Source organism: Manacus vitellinus, unplaced genomic scaffold (assembly GCF_001715985.3).
Source record: "Manacus vitellinus isolate BGI_N305 unplaced genomic scaffold, ASM171598v3 scaffold_48_pilon, whole genome shotgun sequence".
NCBI classification, from domain to species: Eukaryota; Metazoa; Chordata; class Aves; order Passeriformes; family Pipridae; genus Manacus; species Manacus vitellinus.
In genome coordinates, this window is record NW_021940593.1 from 104,520 (window position 1) to 111,797 (window position 7,278).

Consider the following 7,278-nt stretch of genomic DNA (forward strand, 5'->3'; position numbering starts at 1 on the left):
TGCATCAGTGGTTCATATTGAATGGATATTGGCATTATGTTTGCTGGTGCTAGGATACCATGGTGATGGGCCCTGAAGAACTACCAAAAATAGATTAAATGCATGTGACAAGTGATAATAAGCATGAAATGTTTTCCATAGAGTAAAAATGCTGCAGGAAAGCAAAATAACACATTCTATAAATCACCTCAAAGAATCAACAACTTCCAAGCAGAATACTTGGGTATATGAATGCATAGTCAGAGCTGAACTCCTAAGCCCAAAATTGCCAAGAAACCCAATTTGGCAATAGTGTCTGCACCTAAAGAAATTCAGATCGAGGAGACTGGCACAGGATCTGCTATTGCTAGCAAAACTCTATGAAAGGAGCTGAGAGGTTTGTATTTAAAGTAAGAGACATTAATCACTGGGTAACACCTACCACAGTGACTGCATCTTCCCAAGCTGTTGAAGTCTCATCCCTTTCTGTATCGAGTCAATCAAAATATTAAAAATGTCATTCTTTGAAGCTGTGCTGAGCCAGGCTGCTTGTTCGCTGCTGCATAAAACAAATCACGTGAAAGCGTCTCCCTGCAGCTGCCCACTGATTCAGCAGGGGGCTCGTACACAGAACTGGAGACACGAGTGAGCCCCAGCAGCTCCCGTGCGGGAATGACAGGAGAAAGTGCACCCACTTTGTCTGGAACAGCCGCTGTGCTGCATTACCACAGAACACGTGGCATCAAAGGGACGTGAAACGTCTGACATGGCACTGATACTGCTCCCAGCTGTCAGCAGCACTTGGCTCAAACCACCCCTCATGGAGAAATGCAGCAGAGCCGTTTGTTTGCGAAAACAACAGCTAACTAAAGCCAGACTGAAAATTCATTAACTTGGATGTTTTACCGGGGTGTCTCACTGTATGTAGACACATACATAAATATTTAGGTTGCTGCTCCAGATGTTAAGCAACCATCAACCCAAAGTGACAAGACTTTCTGAAGCAAAATTTCTTATGCTTTACAGCTTGGGAGAGTTCCCACTGAAGGGTGAGTCACAAGAAGCAGGTACCAGAAAGCACCTGGGAAGAAATATCCCACTGCATAGCAACATGCCAGAGGCATTTAGGTGAAAGCACACGGAGCTGCCTGACAAACACTGGAGGAAAAGATATCAAATGCAGGCATTTGGGGAACACACATGTCCCAGATGTCCCTGGCTTTGGAACACTGCAGCTACTGGACTCAATACAAAACCCTTGATGCCCATGAGCCAGAACAGCTCTTCCAAGGGAGAGACAACAGCAGCAGAGTCCTCCCAACGTTGGTAGGATTTTTCAGCATGCAGGAGCAACAGAGATATCTAATTGCAAAGTCTGTTACTAGGTGACACACCAAGTCCTGACAAACTATACTGGGTGGTATTTTGATATATTGGTCTATGCAGCAAACTCTGTGCCAAAAATCCACCTTCACTATCTGCACCCTCTGCTTCCTTGGATGACTGAGGAACAAGGCTCCCAGAGCACATATACCAAGAGAAATCTTCTGAAGATCTCAGAAGGTTAAGGACTTGAAATCTCAGGGCCCTCTGTCTTTTCTGTAGGAAGTGAAGAAATAACATGAAAACTGCTAAGACAGAATTGTAGAATCATTTAAGTTGGAAAATACCTCTAAGACCACTGAGTCCAGCCACTAACCCTGCACTACCATGCCCACCAGTAAACTGTGTCCCTAAGCACCACATCCACACAACTTTTAAATACCTCCAGCAATGATGACTCCATCACTTCACTCAGTTCAGCCACTGTTGACCAGCACCCCAGTCCCTTTCCACTGGGACACTTTCCAGCCACTTCTCCCAAACTGTAGCTCTTCCTGGGGTTGTTGTGACCCAAGGGCAGGACCTGTTACTTCACCTTGTTAAGCCTCACACAATTGGCCTCAGCCCATCAATCCATCCCATCAGATCTCCCTGCAGAGCCTTCCTCCCCTCAAGCAAATCAACAGTCCCAGCAACTTGGTGTCATCAGCAAACTGACTGAGGGTGTACTCAATTCCCTCATCCACATCACTGATAAAGATGTTATCTCCAAAATTATTTCCACTTCCTGCTAGTGAACAGGACTAGAAACTGAAGGGTGTGTAGCAAAAACAAAATTCTAAATGCTCCCATACAGGGAATCATTTGGGAAATTAATTTGTCCCATTAAAAAGATGGTTCATGAGCATGTCCACTCTCCATGCAAGACAGCCCTTTGCTTAAGCACTTCAGCTCTTAGCCAGAAGAAACAGATTTTATTTGCTTTTTAAGCAGTTTAAAACCAGAAGTTGATTGGGATAATGTGGCAAAGCTTCTGTATGGTTTATGGATCCCACTTGGTCCTGAGGACACAGTGTCTTTCTCCCTAACTTTCATACCTCAAAGCAACCGGGTAAGAGGAAGAGTATCAGAGTATCAGAGATCTTAGACCTTGTGGCCACCAGAAAACTGCTGAGCTTGGTTTTGCTTCAGTAAGGCTCAGAAGACCCCTACAACAGCAAAGGCCCACTGTGATAGTGGCCAGCCTTACTGAGGAATAAGTGCAGTCTGGATATCTGTGAACTTGGGCTATGCTACAGAAATTCTCTGGTGACTTCTTAAACCAGCTTCACAGTCCCTTAACACCATAGGAACAGCAGGATGAATGCAGGATCTATAGCAACAAGAAAAATTATAGCAGAAATATATGTACTGTATTAAAGATAAGAAATGAGCCAAGGGGAAGATTTGAGTTGACTGTTCACCTCCATCTTGGCTATAATAAAAACCGCAGGATAAAACCACAGGATAAAACCGCAGGATAAGGTATAAAATATTAACTGTTGCAATACTTCATATTTTAACCTGAAAGTGTGCTGACAAACCAAACCTCTGGTGCTAGCTGGGCTTTCCTCCAAAGAGAAAGGTAGGAGCTTGTCACTGTGCCTCAGGTAATGCCCCCCAGCCCTGATCGTGCCCCTGGCAAGGGTTGGTAGACAGCTGTCCTACTCAGAGCAAAACCCTCCACACCTTGTCTTTACAAGCTGTGTGTTGAAGGAAAGCTTCCACAAATAATGAAATATATCAAAATGCCAGTAGGCAACACTGCACCCAGGTCAGGGCTCTAAATTGTCTCCCTTGCCATTCAGAACCTCTTTTCTTTCCTTGCTCAGAGACACTGTACCAGGGCACATTACAGCAGTACTTTTGTGGTGTAAAAGGAGGACTTCATACCTTGGTTGATGTAGCACCCACTTACAAACCTTCTTTTGTGCTTGTGAGTGACATTTGTGTGTTCTGCTCACAGAATTGGTGTTTCTGTAGTACAGCAAGCATGGTGTCAAGTACAAACGCCCAACATGTGGTGAGAATCATCCTCAGAGCAGCTTACAGGGTCGTGCCTAGCAACTGTGATTCCAAATGACCAGAACTCATAGAAAGACATCAGATAGGTGGTAACTATAGCACAAAGCTACAGAAACACACAGACACTTTTAGGATAAGATCCGAGGGGGATGTCTGCCTTCTGCTTTATAATTCCACAGTGCTTGGGCTTAATGTGCTCCACAGAGTGTTTGAGAAAGCGAAGGCCTGTCACTTTCCTTATCACAATATACAGCTCTGAAATGATAGGACTCGATTTCACTTTCTCATAATCTTCAGCAACATAAAAGATTTTACATGCAAATCATGGTATTCAATATGAAAATTAAATTTGGAGACAGTAACATGAGGAAAAGATTTTCTGAAATTAGCATGAATAATAGCCCCAACCTCACACTACTTAAAAACATAGCAAATCCAAAATTTCAGACTGGGTAGAACAGTGCTGTGCAGTAGAGAATTTAGGTCACTGGTGGTTGTTATTGGTCAGCCAGACCTGATCTGCTCACTTTCAGTATCTGATGTCTCCAGAGAGCTCTCTAGGACTCTCCCCTGACTGGTCTGTCTTTACACGGATTTGAGAGGCTTCAGGGCGTTGATAAATTGTTTCCTCACTAGGAGGAAAGACTTCCGCTGACAGGACGTTGTTTTGAGGAACTAATTTGAAAAAAAGGAGGCATCACGCAAGGGAAAGCCTGCTGCCTCCTTCCCAGTAGTGGCCTCTCCGTTGTATAGAGCAACTTAACCCCTCTCCCGCCCGCAGCCCCGAGAGAGGGCGCTGGAGCCTCGGCTGAGAGATGCCCGGCTGAGAGATGCCCGGGGCCGGGCAGGTGCGCGCACAGCTCCCGGGCGAGAGCCCCGTGGAAATCCTAGGGATAGGAAAGGGGAAGTCGGAGAAGCACCTTGACGCCTTTTTGTGGTTTGGTTTGGTTTTTTTTTTTTTTTTTAAATTATATACACAAACATCTTTCGGGGCTTTGAAGGGCTGAATTCTCATGGGAAATTGCGCATACTGTAAAAAAAAAAAAAATTAAATAAACATTTGAGATGTATAGGAAAAGACAACAAAAAAAGCAATTTTCAAAGCACAGTAGTTCGCCATGTGTTTACATCTAGTCTGGAGACACTGAAAACAGCTTTGAACAATTCTTTTGCCTAATGTGTGCTTCTGCAAGAAGAGAGCTGCTGGCCAGCTCTGCCTGCCCACGAGGATTCAGAGAAGGCAGCTCCAGTGGCCACCACAGCTCAGGGGCAACAGGTCCCAAACAGCACTCCTATTGGTGTGAACGTCCATATGGAGACAAGAAGGTTAATTAAGGTTTCTGTCCCCAAAACAGAAGTTGCAGGACCAAAACTATGGAATTATGTTGAATATTCCCCAAGAAAAAACTCAGTACCTGCAGCCTTTCTCATCTTCTGGCTCTCCAGCCCACGACATACACCTAGGCTGATTCCAGACTAGGTATAGTGCAAGAGTTTTGTTGAGGAGAACCAGGACCTTTACCAAATTTTACATGTCCCACTGGAAAAGTGGAGGACTGGTGTCAGTGAACTTTCCCCTCAAATATTTGGCCTGACACACATTTCTTATTCATTGCCTACATGAGCATGAGGGATCTCAGAAGGAGGCTACAAGAGCATGTCAATTTCACAGCTTTCAATAGATTCAAGCATCCTGTGCTCCAATTTGGCCTCAGCTCACACCTCATCTACCAGGGTAAGACTCGGGTTCCCTGCAGCAAGTAACACACAAGCTGCAAATCCGAAATTGTTCCCAAGCTTCACATGCCCTGAAGAGGTAACTTTGGAGGAATAACTGCCAACTCCACACACCATCAGCTTCTACCAAGCACAGATAGCCTGTGGGTCTACTGTGGTTAGTCAGAAGTTGAAAGGATCATACAAAACTGAAAATGGACTCTCTCTGTTGTCAACCTCCCAGATTCACACCTCTTGAATACAGGCAGCAGAGCCATGATTATTACTCCAGACTTCAGAAGCAAGCTCAGCTTTCCACTAAGGATGACCTCCTAATCTACATCCTCCACAAGGGTTAAGTTCAGCAGAAGAGAAATTACAGAACTCAATTTATGAAATAATCATGCCAATCTAGAAGATTGGCTCAGGGTCATCACTTGCAAATTCAAAGGACTTCTTAAATGTGGAAGTTCCCAAGGTGCTGTTCAGAGGTGTGGGACCAGGGGTCTCCAGAAGAGAAGCTGCAGAGTCAGGATTACTACACAGTGTTGGAAAATCAGGGACAGTTAAATTCATACTGGTACCTGGAGACTCTGGAGTCTTTCTCATAACTTTGACAAGAAGGGCATTTTACTCTGTTGTCTGGACCAAAAGGCTACATAGGGTCAGAAGGCACAGTCAGGACTACATAGAGGCTTTTACCCCTTCTGCAGGGAGTGTGGAGGGCCGCCCCTCCGGTGTGCTGAAACACCCTCCCTGCCCTAACCCTGAGCCAGTGCTTTCTGCTGGGCCAGCCACCTCTAGACTGCAGGCGGCAGAAGCAGGAAGGTTTTACGCTGGGCTCTAGAGAAGACCTCAGGGCTTGCTGACAATTGACAGGAACAAACATCAATTCCTGCTGCTTAGCCTTGAGGCAGGGAGACCTTATGGCAGCAAGGCCATGGAACATAATTCAGATCCTTTCCACAGAAATGGGGCTGACCATTGTCTTATTCCATTACGACTCAGCATCCCAGCTATGGAGGAACCAAATGCCAGGTTGCTCCCAGTCTTACAGCCAACTTCTACTCCAACTTTATTCATGGACCTCATCCAGCCCAGACTATACAAAACTCAATTGATCTCTACTGGTAGCAGAGATTATTACAGCAGCACAGGCTCAGTAAGATAACTGCAGAGGAAGGGAGGATGTTAAGAAGTTTGATCTGGAATAGAAAAGTACCAGTGAGGGGAAAAAACCCAGCAGAGGAATGATCTCAGTATTTCCCAAGCATTATCAGCAGGCATAGACAGTACCAGCAGGAATAAAAAGGAAAGTAAGATTTGGTCAAGGACATGCATGAAAGGGAAACTTGGTGGATAAGAGGACTGAAAGGAATAGAAAATGCAGGAGAAGGTCGTTTAAGAGAAAAAAGGGGGGGGCAAAAGAGGAAGGGCAAGAACCAGGACTATATCTGTCACTCGTCTCTCCCCACCCACTCTGAGAAGCTTCAAAAGAGATCTGGAAATAGAGAGGAAAAAAACGACTGTCAGATATTACTGTTCCAACCACTGAGTCATGGCAGGAAACTACTGATACTGTAAACTAGTACTGTAAGGTCAGAGACTATTTGAGTTTTATCAAGGTTCACTGCAAAAGGAACAAATATTCAGCGGCAAAGATTTTACTAAGTCCGTTTCGTAACTCTTGGTGTTACCATAGAACTGTTTCATCAAGTATGTTTGAAGGAAGCTACCTTTATTGTAACATTTCACACAAGTGCAGATGGTTCTTTCTCTTTCTCTCTTCCTGTATCTTTGTTTTTATTGCAACAGATGCTTATTAAGAGAAGGATGTGGAGAAAGAGTAGAAAAAGCCACCAGTCTTTGGAGTGCTACTAGATGTTTGGTCTACTCCAACTCTTATAATTGCTGTGCCACAGAGAAATCATTTTATTATGATCTTCTTATCCTTTCTTCAAATTAGTCACTGGCAGTTGTCACCACCTATGCAGTCTTTTCAGACACAATCCCCATCAGTCCAGTACACGTGCAATGGGTGGGATTGCTTCCACCAGGATGGCACAGCCATCCCAATTCCCACAGAAATATAATGAAGAAAAAAAGCTGGAACTTGCTGTTGTGCAGAGGGCTCAGCAGCCTCCTCCCAGCCCTCTAGGAGAACACCCTTACACTCCCTGCACTGCCCAGACATGT

General features: G+C 44.8%; 1 long non-coding RNA gene across 1 annotated transcript; it reads right to left on the reverse strand.

Moving 5' to 3' along the window:
* Window positions 1–5,045: 5,045 nt before the first annotated feature.
* Window positions 5,046–6,016, reverse strand: LOC108640931. Its single transcript, XR_001921601.1, has 3 exons — window positions 5,881–6,016; window positions 5,667–5,737; window positions 5,046–5,117 (listed from the first exon to the last, which is right to left on the reverse strand). It is a non-coding gene; the product is annotated as an uncharacterized LOC108640931 (long non-coding RNA).
* Window positions 6,017–7,278: the final 1,262 nt, after the last annotated feature.